Here is a 23,285-nt window from a genome sequence, read left to right as displayed (position 1 = left end):
ATTAAGTACTTAACCCGAGGTACCACTGTAATATGTACAAAGATGCATATAATGTGGCGGGGAGTGCATTAAAATCCAGATATACCGTATTTTTCGCCCTATAGGACGCACCGTCCCATAAGGCGCACCTAGTTTTTTGGGGGGGAAATAAAGGGGAAAAAATTATTTCCCCCCCAGGCTTCGGCATGCAGGCACCTCTCCACAAGCAGCGGGAGTGCTCCCGCTGCTTGCGGAGAGGTCCGCGAAGCCTGGAGAGCGAGAGGGGTGTGTGCGCACCGACCCCTCTCGCTCTCCAGGCTTCAGCAAAAGCCTGCATTCGCCCCATAGGACGCACACACATTTCCCCTTCATTTTTTGAGGGGAAAAAGTGCGTCCTATAGGGCGAAAAATACGGTAAGTGGATTAGATCCATATATAACGATGCACTTTATTGTGGGAAATTGTTTGAAAACTTATGTATAACAGGTCAAACTGCAGAGAAAAATGTGTATAATCAGATAAATATACACTGAAATGCTTACGGGTGACCCTTGGGGCTCCCTTCCAATTCTACGATTCAGTGATTTTGTGAAATCAAACCATTGAGAGAGATGCCTATCCTTAGGCAGTAGAGATGAGAGTGATAGTCTTCCCCCTCCCACACCTTGTTGTCCACAAGTTGAAAAATAATGGATCTAAACTGTGCGGCTAAACTCCACACAGGTATCCTCCAAAACCGGGAAGCCAGCTAGACCAACTATGATGGGATGGAGTGAGTTCACCCATCCCCATTGCACACCTTGAAGGTTCATGGTTACAGAACTCTGGTCCACGTCCACCTGCTCAAGAACCTTGCACAAGAAGGGGAGATTGGCAACTTGTCAGTAGTTACTTCAATTATCTGAATCCAGGGCTGGTTTCCTGAGGAATGATTTTACCACTGCTTCCTTCAAGGAGGCAGGGACTGTTTAAAGTTCCATTACTGTTTCTTTGAAGTTAATTGCATTTGTTTAGGCAATTGATCAACCACTCATACAACTAATGCGCATGGAAATAATTTTTATCTGAATGTCTATGAATGTTTCTAAAAGCAACTCAGTATCCAAGGGAGATGGATACTCTGTCTCTGACACAAGAACTGTTGTCATGTTGGATTGGGGTTGGGGGATACTTTCAGCAAAGTTGTTGAGGTGGTTTTTTGTTGTTGTTCTTGCTGTTGTTTTGGAAAATCTAAAAAAAGAGCACAACCATGCTATTTGAAAATTAGCCAGAATCTACACTTCCGACATGGGTTGCCATACATCCAGATTTTCCTGGACATTTCAGTGATTTTTGCCTGGGAGCTGTTTATGAGAGCCTAATCCCGGCTATGTGGGGATGCAGGTGGCGCTGTGGGTTAAACCACAGAGCCTAGGACTTGCTGATCAGTAGGTCGGTGGTTCGAATCCCCGTAACGGGGTGAGCTCCCGTTGCTCGGTCCCTGCTCCTGCCAACCTAGCAGTTCGAAAGCACGTCAAAGTGCAAGTAGATAAATAGGGACCGCTTTCTAGTGGGAAGGTAAACGGCGTTTCCGTGTGCTGCTCTGGTTCGCCAGAAGCGGCTTAGTCATGCTGGCCACATGACCCAGAGGCTGTACACCGGCTCCCTAGGCCAATAAAGCGAGATGAGCCACAACCCCAAAGTCGGTCACAACTGGACTTAATGGTCAGGGGTCCCTTTACCTTTAATCCAGGCTATGTCCAGATGTTTATATTGTAAATCTGGGTTCTAAATATTTTGACAAAATGATTTTATCATATTTTCCTGCACTTCATAAGCAGCTACCTATCAGAATACTGTGGAGTGTGTGCTGATAAGAGCTGATGGGAACACCTGTCCCATCTTGCCCCAGCACCTGGTGTTATGCCTCCTGGTGGGATATCTAAGGTTTACGTGACCACGGCTTCAAAGTCCTCATTTGAACCAACATTAATTATCATTCTTCCATAACTGGTTCTAATCTATTCCTTCCAGGTGACAGGAGAGGATTTACAGGGCATTTCTATTCATTTCTACTCAGTAGTAAGTCCCGTCCCCAGGTGGAGTTGAAGGAGAAATTTGCTTCAGTTCAGTGTTGATGTGAGCCAAGTTTCTAAAAAAATATTCAAAATGAAACACAGATATCCTATGCAATTTGCACTTTTCCTGAATTTTTGGGTGCAGTTCTCCAATTAAATAATGTGTACATATCTGTATATTTTAGAGGAATGTGCATAAAAATGCACATATGACTGAAAATATTATACAAAATGCATATTATTAGGGGGAAATGCTTGCAATAAGATGTATATCAGGAAAATTATATACAAAGATGGACATATTAGGAGAAATTTGCCTTAGAAAGCTAACATATTTTCAGGGTCTTTTGTTTTTTTTAATTGCCAACTGATGCAAAATTGCAAAGATGTGAACTTAAGATTGGAAGAATGAGAAAGTGAGCAAAACAATAACGAACAGATTCATCCATCTTTACTCCCAGGTAAATGTATAGCAGGAGTGAGGAATCCTTTCTGTGTCAAGAGCTGCATTCTCTCAGATGGGTTGCCTGCTGTTGCTTATGAGTAACATAAACAGGTAACATGCTACCCAGTATGGGTAGTTTGAGCTAGGATACTAGGGACCAGGATAAACAAGAAACATTTTTAAAGGTTACAGTCCTAAAGTGGGGGGAGTGGACTGAAGGCAGTTCATCTGCCGGGTACATGGCCCTGCCAAAATTGAAAGGGAAAGGGAGACAGTTAGACACACTCAGGTTCCTGGTTAGGGATGTGTCGTGGACCAAGACAACTTTGGATCCAAGCTGTTTCTTGGTCAACTACTTTCATTCTCTCCCAGACTTTTCAGGAGAGGAGTATTCTTCACTCTTGCTTAAATATGCTTTGGCACCAACAAAGCTTTCTGTTTGGTTTCCCGTTTAAAATACTGCTTTTCTTTTGTTTCTGCAAAAAAACCAAGGGATCCAGTTTTAAAATATCAAAATGATTCAAGAAAATAAAATTCAGCTTTTTTTATTGCACCTCCAAACAATGTGATTTCAGTTGCAACAGATGATGCCTTCATTTTTAGAAGTGGAAGTAAAAGGTGGCTGAGACTTTTGTGTCCTTTCTCATTCATTCTCTGTTCCCTGTCTGTGGCCTGCTCTCCCCAAAGAAACATGCCTGGTACCACCATTAACAGTTTGCAGTTACCTGGCTGAGACACTTTTATTTATCCAGACTTTGGGTGATTAAGTTAGCCTCTGCTGGGCAGGGGTAGAAGTTGTCCTTCTTATTGTATTGTCGGATGAGCAGTTTTAGGAATTGAATACTGGGTGGCATTTTAAACTTGGCTTCTGTTTGATTTTTTTGTTTGTCTATTATTTTGTTGTTAAGTCACTTTGAGACATTTCTTTTTGTATAAAGTAACTAAAATGCAAATGCAAATGATGAAACAACATTGATGACTATGATGATAGTAATAATAATAATAATAATAATAATAATAATTTGAAAAACAGCTTTTTCGTGCAAATTTTCTTGTTATCGACTTGTGATTTTGGTTGCTCCAAGAGGCGAGGGATTCTTGCCTTGCTTCTGCTTTGTATTTTATAGTTCAGCTTTCTCTCTGCAATATTGAAAAATTTACGCAGAGATTTTGCACCACCAAAGAAGAGTGATTTAAAGTCATTTTGGCATGCCACATTTTCAAGAGTGCTTTGGTTTGGAAATGAAGAAAGCTCTGGTCCTTTGCCGTGTACTGCAATTTAAAATTAATGGTGCGCTTTAAGTTTTAAAGAGCACTTCAATTTGCAAGTGATCAGAGATCTGGGAACAGAGAGTAAAACATTATAAATAACTGGAGCTCTCCCCCCCCCTTTTTTTTCCTGATGAAAAACTATAGCTTGGGTTGATTGACATTTCTTTCACACATCTCCATTTCTAGAAGTCAGTAAATTGGTTATAAGAATTTTGGCACCACTGAGAAGGCATATCTGCAGTCATTCTCTTAGTATTCAGCCTTTCAATGTGCAATTTTTATCCACATGAATTGCTCTGGAAAGATAACCCAGGGTGATCTTTTCTTCTGCTGACAACTATAGCTTCACACTTTTGCTAAGGCTACTATGAAATAGATGAAGCACATGACAAACATGGCAGTCATCTAAGCCACAATTAAAAGGTAAAGGGACCCCTGACCATTAGGTCTAGTCGTGGCCGACTCTGGGGTTGCGGCGCTCATCTCACTTTATTGGCCAAGGGAGCTGGCGTACAGCTTCTGGGTTATGTGGCCAGAATGACTAAGCCGCTTCTGGCGAACCAGAGCAGCGCATGGAAATGCCGTTTACCTTCCCACCGGAGCCGTACCTATTTATCTACTTGACTTTGACATGCTTTCAAACTGCTAGGTTGGCAGGAGCAGGGACCGAACAATGGGAGCTCACCCCGTTGCGGGAATTCGAACCGCCAACCTTCCGATCAGCAAGTCCTAGGCTCTGTGGTTTAACCCACAGCGCCACCCACCTCAAGCTACCATTAGATAGCTGCAATATTTATGAAAAACAGGAGAAGAGCTGTAGCTCGGGGACAGAGCTCATCCTTTGCATGCAGAAGGTCCCAGGTTCTCATTCCAGAATCTCTAGGTAGGGCGAATTTGCCACACCCCCTCCTGCCATAATCTTTTCTGGTGGCATACCTCTTTTCCCTTCTGTTTGTTCATGCCCCGTCCCACTGCTACATTCATTTCTAGTCTCCCACCCGGTTTGCACAACACAGTGAGCCAAACGATGACTTATCGGGATGGTGTGCATGCACAGGCCCCAAGAGAAAAGCTCACTGTTACTTTCGTCCTCCCTATTCTTTTTTCCCTCCCCCCTTGCCAAGGTTTGGGTTATAGTGTTATCTGATCCCGAGCTGGTGGCTAAACTTTCTCCTCACTACACAAAAATGTAAGAAGAGCCTTCTGGATGAGGCCAATGGCCCATCTAGTACAGCATCCTGTTCTCACTAGAGGCCTATGGGAAACCGATAAGTGGGATCCAAGCACAAGAGCACTCTGTTAGGATTCCTGCTCTGTGTTTGCAGCCATGAGATTGTTGTCTATCACATGAAGGTATATGTTTTCACTCCACAGTGTGGGAAGTGATGGAGACAAGATGTTTATGTTACTGTGTTCCGTGAAGTGGGACTATTGTCCTTTGTTCTTTCTCTTTTTGCGGTCTGATGAGAAAGAGGAAGGAGTTAAAGCAGAATGCTCTGAGTGTATTATATGTAAATAAAAGTAGATTAGCCAAAATGCTGTGCTACTGAGTTCTGTTATGCAAACTGCAAATACTTTGCGGATCCCTAAGTGTGCTGATGCTTCTTGGTATCAGTAGCTGTGATGTTCAGGCTGAAGAAAGCTTTTGAAGCTCCCGAATGATCAACCAGGAGGGAGAGAACATGCCAGTTGGGCATGTGTCTCTACCAGGGTCTCTACCAGAGTAGGATGATCCTAACACACTCTCCCCTCCTGTGGTTTACAGCAATTGGTATTCAGAAGCAAGAGGGCCCCTGACTGCGGAGGCAGACCATAACTAACCACAAGCGGTTCCTAATCTAGGATTACCACTAGATAACACATGAGAGGTGCTTTGGACATGTGAAAGTATTCCGTTGTTGTTGCTCCTGACCATTAGGCAGCCATTTCCTGCTAATTCTATGACACCTTCCACTAGCTTCTTTCTAGTCTCAGTTTCTCATTTGTAAATTTTGTCATAATTATGTGTGTGTGTGTGTGTGTGTGTGTTTTGAGGGGTGGCAGCAACAGGAATCACCTGCAGCACAAAACTGTCACATAGACTAAAGAGATACTTTGGCATAGCAATTCTATGGAGGTTAGGGGAAAGAGTCTGGCAGAGGAACCACCATCTCCCAAGCCCTGCCATTTTCACATCAATCAGGACACAAGGTGAGGGGTGCAGTTTTTTTAACGTCCCCCCCACTTTCACTCATTCTATGGGTTGGTCCAGAGAAAAGGGGACTATGGAACACAGAGAGAAATCCATGTCCCCAGTACATTTTGCCAGTACCTCCCATTGAATACTGATGGTGGCTTGGCCATGGCAGCAGAGCTTTCCACTGCTGGCCAAGGAAGAACCTCCATTGGCAGATCTCCCTCTCTTCCAATGGCAGGGGAGGTCTGCAGTATCCTTTGCCCCCTGGGATATCCTCTCAGGAATCAAAAGATCAAATCCTAAAATTTTCAATGAAGAAGTAAATTAGTTAATGAGGAGACTTATACACTTCATTTCCTGCCTCTTTGACCTCCCTCCCCATAGTTCTAATGTTTTTTTATGATAGGGTAGGAGAATCCATCCCAGGTTTTCCAGAAGCCAATGTTCTTTAAAGGACAAGCCCCTTCCACACCAAGGTTTTCTTGCCTGCTACCTTTTCCAATTAACTAGACTCGAGATTAATATACTTTAGGACCTTTCGTGTGATGGATGAAAGATGCGATGTGGCTCATAACTTCATATTACCTTAGGCTTCACATTTTACTAAATGGCAGCTGGCCTCCGGATGCTAAGTCCTTGACTACAGCACCATTTGAGCGTCATTAAGAGGAGGCTGTCAGTCAACTTCCCACCTGGAAGAGAAGTGCGAATCACAAATCATAGAAGGGCTTGCTTGTTTTTAACACAGAATCTTGTGACTTATTAGTATAATGAAAATTAATGCTATTTACAGTCTGAGCTCGAGGAGATGATTGTTGTTGATAATTTATTTATACAGTGCTATCAATGTAAATGGCACTTCCGAGAATTTCATAAGCAATGGGAGTGGTTTCTTCCCCAAGGAATTTAAAATCTCCATTAGTGGATAAATTCACAAAAACATTGATTGGACAACTAGACTTTGGCTGCTTCTAGGTGGGTATTTATTGTGGGACAGTGTGGCTGAGGCATGCATGCATTTCCTTCCTTTTTCCTTTTCATGGTAAAATCGTAGAACTGAAGAGTTATGCACACTGACCCAGGTAAAATAAAGGGGATGGGAAGACAAAACAAAAGAGAGTTGAGGTTTAGACCTTAATTTGGGTTGCCCTTCAGAACCGTGAGGTGGTTCCAATGATGCTGTGCTCTGAATTAGTCACAGAAGAAATCAACCTATTCCCCAGTTGTTGTTGTTTTTTTTGGGGGGGGGGACAATTGCTCAGTTTACTTGACTGAATTCCAGAGTATAGGGGTGGTAATTTACCCATCGCTACTTATGCAATATCAGTTCACTCTCAGAGTCTCAATGGTGTGTAAAAAGGTAAAGGTAAAGAACCCCTGACAGTTAAGTCCAGTCACAGACAACTCTGGGGTCGCGGCGCTCATCTCGCTTTACTGGCTGAGGGAGCTGATGTTTGTCCACAGACAGTTTTTCTGGGTCATGTGGCCAGCATGACTAAGCCACTTTTGGAGATAGCAGTGCAGCGCACGGAAACTCCATTTACCTTCCCATCAGAATGGTACCTATTTATCTACTTGCACTTTGACGTGCTTTTGAACTGCTAGGTTGGCAGGAGCTGGGACCAAACAACGGGAGCTCACCCCGTCGCAGGGATTCGAACCGCCGACCTTCTGATTGGCAAGCCCAAGGCTTAGTGGTTTACACCACAGCGCCATCCACATCCCTATATGTATAAATGGTGTGTATTTTATGCTTATTTCTTTCCATAGATTTTACACGAACTATGACTCACAGCAAGGAAGATCCTGCTCAGTGGAACGAGTCTTGCCAAGACACCCAAATGGAGGTTTTGCCCAGAGAATGGATTCAATTCCTTCTCTTAACCTGTACAGATGATGTACTTCTTCTATTGCCTCACAGGCTAGTTTTGAGGTCCAGTCTTAGATATGGTGATGATCTATGATAACTTGGTTGAGGAGTAAGCTGTAAGCATACCAGAACAAGCCCAACAAAGTCTTGGTCAGTAAAAACGCCCGCCTTGCCAATTTTCAAAGGAAAGGATAGTAACCGCCTTGAGTTTCAGGCTGTCAAGGACAACATTAAGAAGAAACCTGGTGGATCAGGCCCCTGTAGTCCAACATCCTGTCCTCATGGTGGCCCAACAGATGCCTGCGTATTCAGACAAATTCATAGAGGATAAGGCTGTCATGGACTGCTAGCCAAAATGTCTGTGTTCTATCACCACCCTCAGTAGCAGTTTGCCTCTGAATACCAGTTACTAAGAATATGTGAGGCAAGTGCTACTGAAATTCAGCCCAGAGGGATAGCTCAGTTGCTTGGGCGTGAGACTCTTAATCTCAGGGTCGTGGGTTTGAGCCCCACATTGGGTGAAAGATTCCTGCATTGCAAGAGACTGGACTTAGATTATCCTTGGGGTCCATTCCAACTCTACAATGATTTAAGTCCTGCTTGTGGACTTCCTACAGACATCCAGTTAGCCACTGTGAGAGCAGAATGGTAGACAAGATGGGCCTTTGGCCTGATCCAGCTGGGCATTTCTTATGTACTTCTTATGCACATGTACATACATGTACGTACCTATTAGACATTTTGCATTATTGGTTGTTTCAATGAAAGACAATGTGGATATAGGTAGGATTTGATGTGTCTATCATCCATTGTGCTAGCTGAAATCCACCAGGGCCACTGCTAGTCTTCTGATAAAAATGATCATTTATTCCAAATGATTTTCTTTTGTTTCAGAATGAAGCCGAGCCAACAAAAACTTTTACACAAAATGCAGAATCCGTTTTTGAAAAAGGAGTGTCAGGTTGGAGAAATGAAACTCCTGTATTTTTCCCCTTTCTATGTGGGTGAGGCAGATTACAGCTTTCACTCTGACACCTGGAATTTCTCAGAATGTGCCACAAGATCTTAAAATGTTATTCTCTTTTCTGCTGACAGGTTGTTTTTCCACATCATTTGCTTTTCTGAACACCCTCCCTCTTTGAAAAAAAAAAGGGAGGAATGATTACTGTTTTCAGATGGAAAAATGACAATCCCCATGGAACTTGTTCAACCATAGCAATAGGAAGACTGTAATTTTGAGATGGAATCCTTCTGCTCTATGTCATATAAGATCAGTCTTGTGAGCTAGAGAAAATGCAAAAATCAAAAGACAAATAGTAGCAGATGGATATCATTAATTTCAACAGATCCATAAGGAATTGCCCCAATATTTCAGTGAACACTCTTACATAATGTACAGTTTGAGCATGTTGTTGTTGTTCTTGTTCTTAATCGAAATATTCATTTATGAGAATATTATCTTCAGGCATCATGTTGCTGTGATACTAGTTTAACATCATGGGTTGTATCTATGTTATGCTCAAAGTAGACCCACTGAGATTAAAGACTCTGAGCCCATTGTTTTCAGTGAGTCTACTCTGAGTAGGACTAGCATTAGATACAATCTTTGGTCACCCCATCCTTTGCATCTGTGTGTCAGGATGGATTCAGAGCACTCTAATATTGGTGCTGAGAAGCACAGGGCACTTCATCTTAGGGTTGTTCCTGTGGCTTTCATGGGCCAGTGTTGGACCAGGGTGAATTGCTCTACCCAAATATATGGCTTTCTGCAGTGACAATTGAACCATGTGACTGGGTTGCCCCATAGAGGAAGTGTCCCTGTCTTTTCCTAGTACTCTTCCTGTACTATCAGTTGCATTCTAGAGTGCAGATCTGCAAGCATGGAGTGTCTGGATACATCCTTAGAATCTGAACCAAAGGATCCAAATTACAAGAAAGTGAATTCTGACTAAACGTTTGGAAGACAGTAAGAGCTGTTGAACAGTGGAACAGCTCTTACTACCTCAGAAGGTGGTGGGCTCTCCTTTGTTTGAGGTTTTTAAACAGAGGATGGATGGTCATAAGTCATGGATGTTTAGTTGACTCCTGGGGCAGCTGCCAGCTCTACAGTTCTATGATTCTATGGCCTGAGCTCATTAGAAGATCAAAGTATGTAGACAGGGTTCATTTCCTTAAACAGCATCAATTATATTTTCTAATTTGAAAAGTTGTAGCAGGTTTCCATCTCATTGACATGTGTAATGAATAATTGCTTCCATTGAAATTAGAAACAGTTTCTTGTGCTAATTCTAATTTATGAACCTATCGGCTGTCTTTATCAATCATTGTTGCGTGTGTGTGTTTCTTTATGCTTTCAGATCACAGTTCTCTATGTTGGGGTATAGTTTTGCTTTCTGAATTACTTTTTTAACTTTTTTTTTTAAAAAAAACCTATCAGATTCCATTGTAAATTATCATTCATTAGCTTTTAAAGAGACAAAGAACCTAGTGTTGGGTTTCATTTTAATTTGGCAAATAAATGAATGTCCTTGGAAATTAAGACACATCGGAGTTGATTGTAATTTTCCTGGTACATTTCATTACTTATTAAAGTGAAATTGATTAATTGTAAGATTCACTGTAAAGAAATTATGAAATGAAAGCTTTCTCTAATATGATATGCAGCTAGCCAGGAGTGAGGGACCTGTGTTCTTCCAGATGTTGCTGGACTACAACTCCCATCATCCCTCACCATTGGCTGTGCTGGCTGAGGCTGATGGGAGTTGAAGTCCAACAGCATGTGTAGGACTGTGCTGTGAACCTTGTTTCAGTAAATTTAGAAGTCACACACACACACACACACACACACACACTGTTTGGGAAATTGTATACAATATCTTTTCCAAGTTTGCCTGCAGTCCTAAACGCAATAACTCAAATCAAAATCATCACCAACATTTATTATATTATATTATATTATATTATATTATATTATATTATATTATATTATATTATATTATATTATATTCATGCCTCATCTTTCCTCCAAGGAGCTAATTGTGGCTTACATGATTCTCTCTTTCCTTGTTTGATCTTCACAACAATCCTGTGAGACAGGTTAGACTGGGAGGCAGTGACTGACCCACGTTCACCCAATGAGCTTCACAACCAAGTGAGAAGAACCCTGGTCTCCCAGGTCTTAGTCCCAACACTTAGTCCCACTATGCCACACTGGCTTTTAGAAAATTTTAGAAATATTTGCTTGAATCAGTTGATTAATGGCATTTGGTTTCTACGTGGTGTTTTTTTTTTTTAAAAAAAAATCTTGGTTAAGTATTGCAGCCATGATTTTTTTGGTGCATTATGATTCTGTCATCATATCTTTTTGCAGTTTCTGGACTTATGAAATCAAAGTCTCATAATGAAAGCACACCAGGTGCAACCCTATAGAGATGATCACAAGAGCCCCCTCCATACATATAGCCAATAACAAACGGGGGCAGTGGACTATACACTGTTGACCCCTGGCTCCTGATGGCCATTGGTCATACACTGAGTAGAACTTTAGGTGTGTGTGGCTAAGCCCGGGTGTGGCTAAGCCTGTGCAGCTGTATGTGCTTAGGTTCTCTCTGAGAATCAGAAGTGTGAGAGAGTCATGCTGGTGAGGAGAATCAGTGCCCATCCCAGATGTTGTTAGACTAAAACTCCTATCAGCCCCAACCAACATGGCCGACGGTCAGGGATGCTGGGAGTTGTAGTATAGCAACATCTGGTGTGCCACAGTTGGCCCACAGCTGCTGTAACAGTCTGAACTTTGGCCCCAGCTTTCCAAGTTGCCCGTTTCTAGTTTATTCTTTCATTGACTTTTGACTCCGTTGGACTTTTGTGCCAAACACCTTTTTGCAACAAACGCAAAACAACCCCCTCCCCAACTCTTAGGCCTGTTTCATGCTTGCCTTCCCCCTGGAAACTACATTGCTGCCAATTTATTAAATTTATTAATCTGCCTTCAGAGGAGAGAAGACTTTGGCACCTGTATCCTTCTTCTCTGTTCATGCTCTTGAGATGACATCCTTGGTTTTTTATTGCTTTGTGCAAGATCACATTTATCACAGTGTGGAGGAGCATCCGTTTATAAAGAAAGTAATGCAGGCCTCCCAGGAGCAGATGTTAAACACCCCCAAATTATGCACATGGAACAGCAAACTTTCTTCTAAAGAATCAGTATTGGGACAATCATTATACAGTGGGACCTCAGGTTACAGATGCTTCTGGCTACAGACACTTCAGGTTACAGACTCTGCTAACCCAGAAATAGTACCTCGGGTTAAGAACTTTGCTTCAGGATGAGAACAGAAATCACATGATGGCGGCACAGCGGCAGTGGAAGGCCCCATTAGCTAAAGTGGTACCTAAGGTTAAGAACAGTTTCAGGTTAAGAACGGACCTCCAGAACGAATTAAGGTACTACTGTACTGTCAAAGTTTCCTACCAAACAATAACTGTAGATGATGGGGGGATAAGGAGACTTAATGGACTAGTAAGGTAAAGGGACCCCTGACCATTAGGTCCAGCCGTGGCTGACTCTGGGGTTGTGGTGCTCATCTCGCTTTATTGGCCGAGGGAGCCAGTGTACAGCTTCCGGGTCATGTGGCCAGCTTGACTAAGCCGCTTCTGGCGAACCAGAGCAGCGCACGGAAACACTGTTTACTTTCCCGCCGGAGTGGTACCTATTTATCTACTTGCATTTTGACGTGCTTTCGAACTGCTAGGTTGGCAGGAGCAGGGACCAAGCAACAGGAGCTCACCCCGTCGTGGGGATTCGAACTGCCGACCTTCCGCATCCCAGTAGGACTAGTAGGACTCTGCAAATTGTTTCTGGGCTTGTCTCCCTATTATTTTAGAGTTGGCAGCTGTCAATTCCACTATTGCCAGCAAGTCTTAGATAATTTCAAGACATATTTGATCTAATAATCAGAATGATATAAATGTGCACCCTTGCAATTGGACACAGGGGGACTTACTTCTGATGAAGCTGGCCTGTGGTTGCAATGCGCCAGAGCAATCCAAGCTGGAGTGGTGGGTCCACTGTTACATCCAAAACTATGCTGGTTCTTGTCAGTCAGGATGGAGTAGGGATAGAGAAGAAATTGGATTCAGCACACACTTAAAGCTAAATCTATCAGGTTCACATTTTCCAAAAACAAAATGTGAACTGAATCATAGCTATCCTTTGAAATTTGCACTTATCTGAATTTTGCAAGGCAGTTCTCCATCCCAACAAAACCATATATATTAGGGGAAAGTGTACATAAAAATGCACTTAGTGTTCTGATTCATTTTAATTTGGCACACAAATGGATGTCCTTGGATGTTAAGGCTGCTTTAGAAAGGTATTCTCTGTTAGAAGGGCTTTTCAGGAGTAAATCAGATGTAAATTTGATTTCTGTTGTTGTTTTTTAAACGAACAAGAGGCAGGTGAACAGGCAACCAAAGATTGTTGGGAGAGGCAAATGGTGTCAAATGTATCCTTGCATTTAATTGATTAGGATTTGAATTTAATTCTTGTGTTTTTTGAAAATGAAAAATGCATCACCTGGAGTGGGGGCTGGTAGTTAACTGGATCAGGGCCGGAATAGAGAATTCGATTTTCATGTTGTTTGTTTCTTGTTTACATCTAAGCCACCCCATAATGCAAAGTTCTCTGGGCAGCTTACAAAGATGCAAACACATATTTATGGTCATGTCTAGCTTGGCCCTAAGCATGAAAGAAACAGACAAGAGTCTTTCTCCATTGGCCATTCTAGCTCTGTCTGTGAATCTTTCGAAGGGGATTTTCCTCTAGTTGCAGTACTATCTGTCGGAAACAGAAAAGGGGTACCAGTAACAGCAGACACTCTGCACATCCTGCCAATTTCTGCTCCTGGAAGATTTACAGCCTGATCTTATGCATATGTATTTAGAAGTTGAGTTGCAGCGTTTTGATGATTAACGGGGTAGATTAATGGATCAAACACTTCTTGATCACCTTAAAAGGTGTCACCAATTAGTTGGGTCGTCTTCTTTTTTTAAAGAAGAAAATGAAAATTAAAAAAGGTGTTTAGGGAAACTGCAGATGCAAAGTGCTGCCTTAGAACAAGGCTCTAAGATGGTGCCTGTTGCCAGATGTTACCTGCATTTGGTTCCTTGAAGCAAAATAGGGCATCAGAATTTGCATCCCCAGAAATATTGCTCCCCTAAGCAAGGGCTGACGGCTCGGTGCAAAACCTGGCCTATTATTGCTCTCAATTTCCATTGAACCAAATGCAGCAAATAGCCCTGGAACCCAGCCAGAGGTTGCTCCTTCCCACCTACTGCTCTTTTAGTTTTTAAACCACGATGCAATATAACAGCTGACTTCTGCTGACCAAGTGAAAAATCTTAAGAGAGTGGCTGGATTTATAGTTGCTATTATTGGTAGTGAAAAGAGAGTCTGTTCCAATGGGTCTAAATGCCCTTTACCTAATTTGGATGCAGTATTGTTCCATTCTTCTTGCTACTTTTTCTGCTGAAGAGCGTCTTAGCATCTAATTCTACCATGAAACTACTGCACTTGTCTTAATAAGAACTGTTTTATATAAAGTCGGCAAAAAGAGCTTCTCGGGTCTGCATCCCTAGGGCAGAAGCTGTGGCTCAGTGGGATAGCATCTGCTTTGAATGCAGAAGGTCCTAGGTTCAATCCTCCACATCACCAGGTAGACCTGGAAGAGAACGCAGTCAAATCCTGGCAAGTCTCTGTCAATCACTGTAGATAATACCAAGGAAGAAGGACCGATAGTGTGACTCAATGTAAGGCAGCTTTTTCTGATTCCTACATTTACATGGGGACGCGGGTGGCGCTGTGGGTAAAACCTCAGTGCCTAGGACTTGCCGATCATACGGTCAGCGGTTTGAATCCCCGCGGCGGGGTGAGCTCCTGTCGTTCGGTCCCAGCTTCTGCCCACCTAGCAGTTCGAAAGCACGCCAAAGTGCAAGTAGATAAATAGGTACCGCTTTATAGCGGGAAGGTAAACAGCGTTTCCGTGTGCTGCGCTGGTGCTGGCCACGTGACCCGGAAGTGTCTCCGGACAGCTCTGGCCCCCAGCCTCTCAAGTGAGATGGGCGCACAACCCTAGAGTCGGAAACGACTGGCCTGTACGGGCAGGGGTACCTTTACCTTTACATTTACATGGGAATAAATCCCACTGAAGGAATCATAGACTTGTAAAGTTGGAAGGAACCCTGAGAGTCATCTAGTGCATTGCCCTGCAATATAGGAATCTCAACTTCTGCGTAAGGATTGCAGAGCCCTAATTTGCACTTCCTGTAAAGGTAAATGACCCCTGACCATTAGGTCCAGTCACGGACGACTCTGGAGTTGTGGCACTCATCTCACTTTATTGGCCGAGGTAGCTGGAATACAGATGGGGCTGGTCAACTTGGGAAGGCAGCCCATCTAGGAGAAGGAAAAGTCTGATTCTAAACCTCCTCTGCCTTGTGGGACATCTTTGGGAGAAGAAAAGGCTAAGGAGTAAACCCCACACAAATCCGGAGTGGAGTCCCTCTGGCTGGACAGCGCTTTGTAGGCCTCCTTATGGCAACTCCTGTAGTCAAGCTGCTGCCAAATGTATTTCTCTGATTTCTTTTGAACCACATTAGCGAGGCCAAGAAGAGGGTCTTGTCATCTGGGAAGCCCAAGACCTCCATACACACTGGCCAGGCTTGCATCCTGCGGAGGTCACTTCAGTGCCACTAATGCACCCCTTGGAATTCATGCCTGGAGGCACACACCATTGTCTCTCAAGGCAGACGGATGGCAACAACAAAATGGGGAGATAAAGAGTGGGCTCCACCTCTGGGATGGTGCTGCTGGAAGGGCCCAAGCTCAGTGGCCTTTGGCAAGCACCCCCCCTTGCTGCTAAGTAAGGCTGATCGATTATCATTCAGTGGATCTCCACCCCACCACCAAATTAGATTAATTGAAAACTTTCCTGCCCAGCTGCCAAGCTTTCTCAGAATGAGTGTGGATGTGTAGAGGTGGGTAGGGAGAGGCTATGAATCATGCACACTGTAAAGAATGCATCTTCTGTGCTCCCAGGAGTGTTTGGGTTTTTTTAATCATGCGATGTTCCCCAAGCCTGCTTTGATTCACTTATTCTGATATAATGTCTTATTGAGCCATGTGGGGGAAACTTCCCTTGGGGATTCAGGGATGGAGGATCACATCAAACTTTCAATTGGCCAGACTTTATTCAATAATGCATTCCTGACATGGTTCAACGAGTCTGTGAGAGCCTTCCACAAGGATACAAACGATATAGGCAAAATGTGTGTCAGCTGTTTGTTCTCCAACCCAACCACCTTTTGTTCCCTCAGCATCTCGCCATCTCTTCATCCAACCACAGTCCTTGAAATGCAACTTGCTCCACCCATTTTTTCACTGCACCTATTATAATCCCTCTTGTTCCTTACATGGAGTTGCTTTCTCCTCTAACATTCATTTGTTAGGTTCCCCTTAACTGATTCTTACCAGATTTGTGGACCGGTCACACTCTTGCATACATAACACTGGTTTCACTGCTCATGGGTAACAGGAATTCCACCTCAGCCAGAACTGGCAAACGACCTCATTAGTTTAACCAATTATATTCATGGTGCCCTTAGGGTTAGCCCTGACCCCTAGCTCATCTCTCCACTGGTGAGCCCTGCAATGCTAGGTGTGTGTGTGTCCCCATTTGGATCCTTTTTGATACAACAGCCTTTCTATATACTACTGCGGGAAAACCTTGAGAGTGGTTTGCAACAAAGAGAATAGACATAGTGAGCTAGAGTAGCTTTTCTTTGAATGGCTTTTAGAACAGCAGCGGTGATGTGCAGGTGAAGTGGTACGTCATTCCCTATACAGCTGCCTCCAGATTTTTCCATGTGTGTCTGTGACTTAGGACCAGAATACTTAAAAGACCATCAGCTGTCAAATAAGCCTGACCGCTGCGATTGAATAAGTCTGCCTCTTTTTCCGACAGGCATTTGGCTCGTCTAGCTGATGGTTGTTTTCATTGGTTTTCTGGAGAAGCCACGATTTAATCTTACATTTATGCTGCCCCACTGCCTTCATTAAAAAAATAAATCTTAATTATATATTCTCATGTCAGGACTGCCTACCCTTAGGCAGAGTGAGGTGGCCATTGCCCACGACCGATTTTTAGGTTTCATGAAAGGGAATAAAATAGCGTTTTAATTTCTTTTTATTGGGCTATAGTTAGTCCTACTCAGAACAGACTCGTTAAAATTAACGGACATGAGGAACTTAGCCCCATTAATTTCAGTAGGTCTACTCTGAGCAGAACTTAGTTGGATACAACTCATTGTGTTTTAACTTAACAAGGAGTGGGAAAGGTTGTTATGGGATTATTATTATTTTTTGCCCCAGGTGCCAAAATAAATATACCAGTCTTTTATACAATGCACCTTGAGTCGCCTGTGTTGGGGCCTCAGGGGTGCCATATATGCTGCTGTCAAGGTTCAGGGGATCCTATCCCTCCTCCGGCGGCAATGAAAAAAGCAGATAAACAGAAAGAGTCCTTACCACGTAATTTATTCAGTATTCACAGAGAGAGACAAAGGAATGTAGTTCCTATTCAATAATGGCATTGCTCTGAGTAAAGGCCAACCCCCTCCCTGACATCATCCCTGCATCAGCTAATCAGAACTTTCTGCATCTGAGTTTTATGTTCTCAATGCATACCTAGTCCTGGGAGAGGGCAGCTAAAGAATGTTCTCCAAAGACCAGGCCCTTCTTATCCATAGAGGCTAGTGGTGCGGGGTGCCAAGGCGGCAAGTTCTGGAGGGCGCCAGGTGAGAGTTCGGGGAACACCGAACAAGCGCGCTGAGTGAGTGAGGGTGCGTGTGCCATTCCCGCTGAGCATCAGCTCTGTTATTTCCCTTTTAGCCTGCAAGCGACAAATTCTGCAGGGCGACAGAAGGCTAAAAGGGAAAAAAACTGAGCCAGCGCTCAGTGGGAGCGGCTCACACACCCTTGTTTGCTCGGTGCAGGCCCACTCACTTGGTGTGCTGCCTGCCGTGGCCACCGCAGCACAAAGCGGCCAGCTGAGTTGGGAGGCGCCACGTCCAGCCTCCACCTCTTCCCCGCCGGAGGAGCTGCCCTCCAGCCATTGCCCGCCTCCTCCAGCCCAAAAAGGTCAACAACTCTGGGAAAGGGGGGACGCCGGAGGAATCTTTGCACCACGGCGCCAGATATGCCAAAGACACTGTGTCTGTCAGCTGTCTCTCCCCTGGTGCTTCTTCTTCCTGCTGTTCCTCTCCCAATGTCTTCCAGCTTTCCCCCTCTGCAGTCTCTGAGCTACGTCTTTCTGCAAACCACTGTTCTAAATCTATACTGTTCTCCTGTTGTCCGGAAGGTTCAGGAGAAGAGGGGGGCAGTCCCCGCCATTCCTCCTCAGTCCATCCCCTGACACTGCCCCACCTCAGACATCGTAAGTCATTATGGTGCCCCTAAGGACCTAAGATGCACCAGATGGATCAGGCCAGTGTCCCATCCTGTTCTCACAGTGACCACCTGGATGCCTGAGCACAAGAGCACTCTCCCCTGCTGAGATTTCCAGCAACTGCCGTTACTTCCTGTTCTTATTTGTTTCCATCCCTTATTTTAATATCCGTTTTTGTTGTTGTTGTTGCTTTTCAGTCCCTTTTAAAGAATGGAGCATGGCTTCAGAGACAGAGAGAGAGTCTGGATTGGCAGAGGTGGTGGCTTCCAGACCTTAATTCAGGCAACATATGACCAATGGGGATAAGGTAACATCAGGGCCAGATTTAGGTTTGATGAGGCCCTAAGCTACTGAAGGTAATGGGGCCCTTTGTATGTCCAGCTGTCCTTCGTCTACAGCAAATTGTTGCTGTTTTTTATGTTGAATATATGCTATATGGTAATTTAAGGACCTAATAGGTATCTAAAGCCATTTGCACATAACAAAATATGTATTTTATCAAAGTAATTGTTGAACTGAAATACAATTAAAAAGAAGTATATTAATAGTGAAATTAAATTGCTGTTTTTAATTGCTGGAACAGATCAATCATTTTGCAGTACTTTTCATGGGAAAGCGCACCCTGGTTTTGGAACGCTTTGTTTTTGGAATGGATTAAGTTTGAGAACCAAGGTACCACTGTATACAGAAATGAGCAAACCAGTGATATTTTAGAGAGCAGGCTAGCAGGCAGGGCCCATGACTTACATCATAGGAGCCCTAAGCTAAAGCTTGTTTAGCTTATACGTAAATCCAGCACTTGATAATATCCATGCGTGAGCATGAAACGCTCTCACTTCTGTGTGGCTAGAGGGGAGACGGACATGGATGCTTCCCACACTCCAGGCGGAAACATTCTACTTTTGCAAGCTCAAAAGAAAAATCTTTTCCCATCAACATTACTGGAAGAAAAACAAGGGTCAGTGTGGAGTCGGCCAAAGAGTGTATCCCTGTGGTGGTGCTCGGGGCAGGATGGGCACTATTTTTCAAAAGCCTCCTGTGCTTTTGATGTATCACTGCACCAGTGCCAACCATTACCATGATATGTAGCGATGATATAAGGACGCTATGTGTGTTTGGATTGGTGCCCAGGGTAAGAAGCTCTTCAGATATCTGCCTGTAGCCCTTAAGCATTGCCATTCAGAGGCATTGCTGTGGGGAGCTGAAACATTTCAGGCAGGCTTTACAGCTAAAGTGTTGTTGTTTAGTCATTTAGTCGTGTCCGACTCTTCGTGACCCTATGGACCAGAGAACGCTAGGCACTCCTGTCCTCCACTGCCTCCCACAGTTTGGTCAGACTCATGCTGGTAACCTCGAAAACACTATCCAACCATCTTGTCCTCTGTCGCCCCCTTCTCCTTGTGCCCTCCATCTTTTCCAACATCAGGGTCTTCTCCAGGGAGTCTTCTCTTCTCATGAGGTGGCCAAAGTACTGGAGCCTCAGCTTCACAATCTGTCCTTCCAGGGAGCACTCAGGGCTGATTTCCTTCAGAATGGAGAGGTTTGATCTTCTTGCAGTCCAGGGGACTCTCAAGAGTCTCCTCCAGCACCATAATTCAAAAGCATCAATTCTTCGGCGATCAGCCTTCTTTATGGTCCAGCTCTCACTTCCATACATCACTACTGGGAAAACCATGGCTTTAACTATACGAACCTTTGTTGGCAAGGTGATGTCTCTACTTCTCAAGATGCTGTCTAGGCCTGTCATTGCCCTTCTCCCAAGAAGCAGGCGTCTTTTAATTTCGTGGCTGCTGTCACCATCTGCAGTGATCATGGAGCCCAAGAAAGTAAAATCTCTCACTTTCTTCCCCTTCTATTTGCCAGGAGGTGATGGGACCAGTGGCCATGATCTTCGTTTTTTTGATGTTGAGCTTCAGACCATATTTTGCACTCTCCTCTTTCACCCTCAATAAAAGGTTCTTTAATTCCTCCTCACTTTCTGCCATCAAGGTTGTGTCATCTGCATATCTGAGGTTGTTGATATTTCTTCCGGCAATCTTAATTCCGGCTAGGGATTCATCCAGCCCAGCCTTTCACATGATGAATTCTGCATATAAGTTAAATAAGCAGGGAGACAAAATGCAGCCTTGTCGTACTCCTTTCCCAATTTTGAACCAATCAGTTGTTCCATATCCAGTTCTAACTGTAGCTTCTTGTCCCACATAGAGATTTCTCAGGAGACAGATGAGGTGATCAGGCACTCCCATTTCTTTAAGAACTTGCCATAGTTTGCCATGGTCGACACAGTCAAAGGCTTTTGCATAGTCAATGAAGCAGAAGTAAATGTCTTTCTGGAACTCTCTAGCTTTCTCCATAATCCAGCGCATATTTGCAACTTGGTCTCTGGTTCCTCTGCCTCTTCTAAATCCAGCTTGCACTTCTGGGAGTTCTCGGTCCACATACTGCTTGAGCCTTCCTTGTAGAATTTTAAGCATAACCTTGCTAGCGTGTGAAATGAGTGCAATTGTGCGGTAGTTGGAGCATTCTTTGGCACTGCCCTTCTTTGGGATTGGGATGTAGACTGATCTTCTCCAATCTTCTGGCCACTGCTGAGTTTTCCAAACTTGCTGGCATATTGAGTGTAGCACCTTAACAGCATCATCTTTTAAAATTTTAAATAGTTCAGCTGGAATACCATCACTTCCACTGGCCTTGTTATTTGCAGTGCTTTCTAAGGCCCATTTGACTTCACTCTCCAGGATGTCTGGCTCAAGGTCAGCAACCACACTACCTGGGGTATATGAGACATCCATTTCTTTCTGGTATAATTCCTCTGTGTATTCTTGCCACCTCTTCTTGATGTCTTCTGCTTCTGTTAGGTCCTTTCCACTTTTGTCCTTTATTATGGAAATCTTTGTACAAAATGTTCCTTTCATATCTCCAATTTTCTTGAACAGATCTCTGGTTCTTCCCATTCTATTGCTTTCCTCTATTTCTTTGCATTGCTTGTTTAAGAAGGTCTTCTTGTCTCTCCTTGCTATTCTTTGGAAATCTGCATTCAATTTCCTGTATCTTTCACTATCTCCCTTGCATTTTGCTTGCCTTCTCTCCCCCGCTATTTGTAAGGCCTCATTGGACAGCCACTTTGCTTTCTTGCATTTCCTTTTCATTGGGATGGTTTTCGTTGCTGCCTCCTGTATAATGTTACGAGCCTCCATCCATAGTTCTTCAGGCACTCTGTCCACCAAATCTAAATCCTTAAACCTGTTCCTCACTTCCACTGAGTATTCATAAGGGATTTGACTTAGATTGTATCTTACTGGCCCAGTGGTTTTTCCTACTTTCTTCAGTTTAAGCTTGAATTTTGCTATAAGAAGCTGATGATCTGAGCCACAGTCAGCTCCAGGTCTTGTTTTTGCTGACTGTATAGAGCTTCTCCATCTTTGGCTGCAGAGAATATAATCAATCTGATTTCGATGCCGCCCATCTGGTGATGTCCATGTGTATAGTCGTCTCTTGTGTTGTTGGAAAAGCGTGTTTGTGATGACCAGCTTGTTCTCTTGACAGAACTCTATTAGCCTTTGCCCTGCTTCGTTTTGATCTCCAAGGCCAAACTTGCCAGTTGTTCCTTTTATCTCTTGACTCCCTTCATGGATCACTGCCTTGCCGTGGCGAAGGGGCTTGAAGAACTCAGAGAAGCTATGAACTATGCCGAGCAGGGCACCCAAGATGAACAGGTCATAGTGGAGAGTTTTGACCAAACGTGATCCACCTGGAGGAGGAACCGGCAAGCCACTCCAGTATCCCTGCCAAGAAAACTCCATGGACAAAGACAACAGCTAAAGTAGACATTAATAATAGCCACACCATACATTTAAAGCGGGTTTCAAGCACACACAGCTTCCCCCTAATAATCTTTGGAATGATGGTGTTGGGAAGCGTAGCTCTAGGAGGGGTTAATTCAGTTTCCAAGATTCTTTCTGGAGAAGCCATGGCTGTAAAAATGATATGCATAAGTTTTAAGTGTATGGTTTAGATTTGACCGAAGATAAATGTGGATTTGCACTTAGCATGCTGTTTTTAAAAGTGCAAAGAGCAGGTGCTAATTATCAGCCCCCACAAAAAACCCTTGCTATTTGCATTTATTTATTTTTTAGGAAAATGTGCACACACACACACACACACACACACACACGCGTACATTAAGTGCAAAGACAAACTTGACATCATGCCTAGTTTCACCCTTAGTGTATCTAGTGAAGAGGCCCTAGGTTAAATCATTTGCCCAATTTATAGACTGATCATTGCACCATCACTTTGCATGTCCTTTGTCAATAATAACTGCTCTGTCAAGCATGTTTAAAATCGATAAGTTGCAATGGACACATTAGTTCAGAAAAACATTTGCCACACACCTCAAGAAATTAAAGACTAAATACTAGGAGACTATTCATTATTTTGCTCTTATTTCTCTATTTTTTAGGAGTGATTTCCCATTTTTTCCTTGCTTTTCTGTCTGCATTTTACAGTAAAGATTATTATAGCTCACGTTTGGCATAACAGATTTTTTTTTCAGAGTAACCTCCCCCTCCCCCGAAAAGCTGGCTATAACCCAGATGTGTCATATGAAAGAAGACGGTTTATTTACTTACGCTTCTACTTCATCCTGTAAGGGGGGAAAAGAGCCTGGAATGGATGAAACGATGCAGTGCATCTCACTTGTAAATCTCAGACTAGATCTTTCTGCTTAAGGGTCCGAACAAGCCCTTGCTTCTTCTTCTTTTCTTATTGCCATTCTACAATCTATGACTGGTGAAAAATGCAGATTCAAAAACGGGCAATTTTATTAAGAAGGTATACAGTACAAATCTCAAAAGGCAATTCAAAGGGTGTAAGACACAGGTTTTAGTCATGTTGGTAGGATCCCTTGGTGGCTGGGTTGGGTGGGTAGGAATCCTGTAAGAACACAATAAGAACCCTGCTTAATGAGACCAACGACCCATCT

Source organism: Podarcis cretensis, assembly GCF_951804945.1.
Source record: "Podarcis cretensis genome assembly, chromosome: 2".
Classification (NCBI taxonomy): Eukaryota; Metazoa; Chordata; class Lepidosauria; order Squamata; family Lacertidae; genus Podarcis; species Podarcis cretensis.
Note: the sequence above shows the minus strand (reverse complement) of the source record.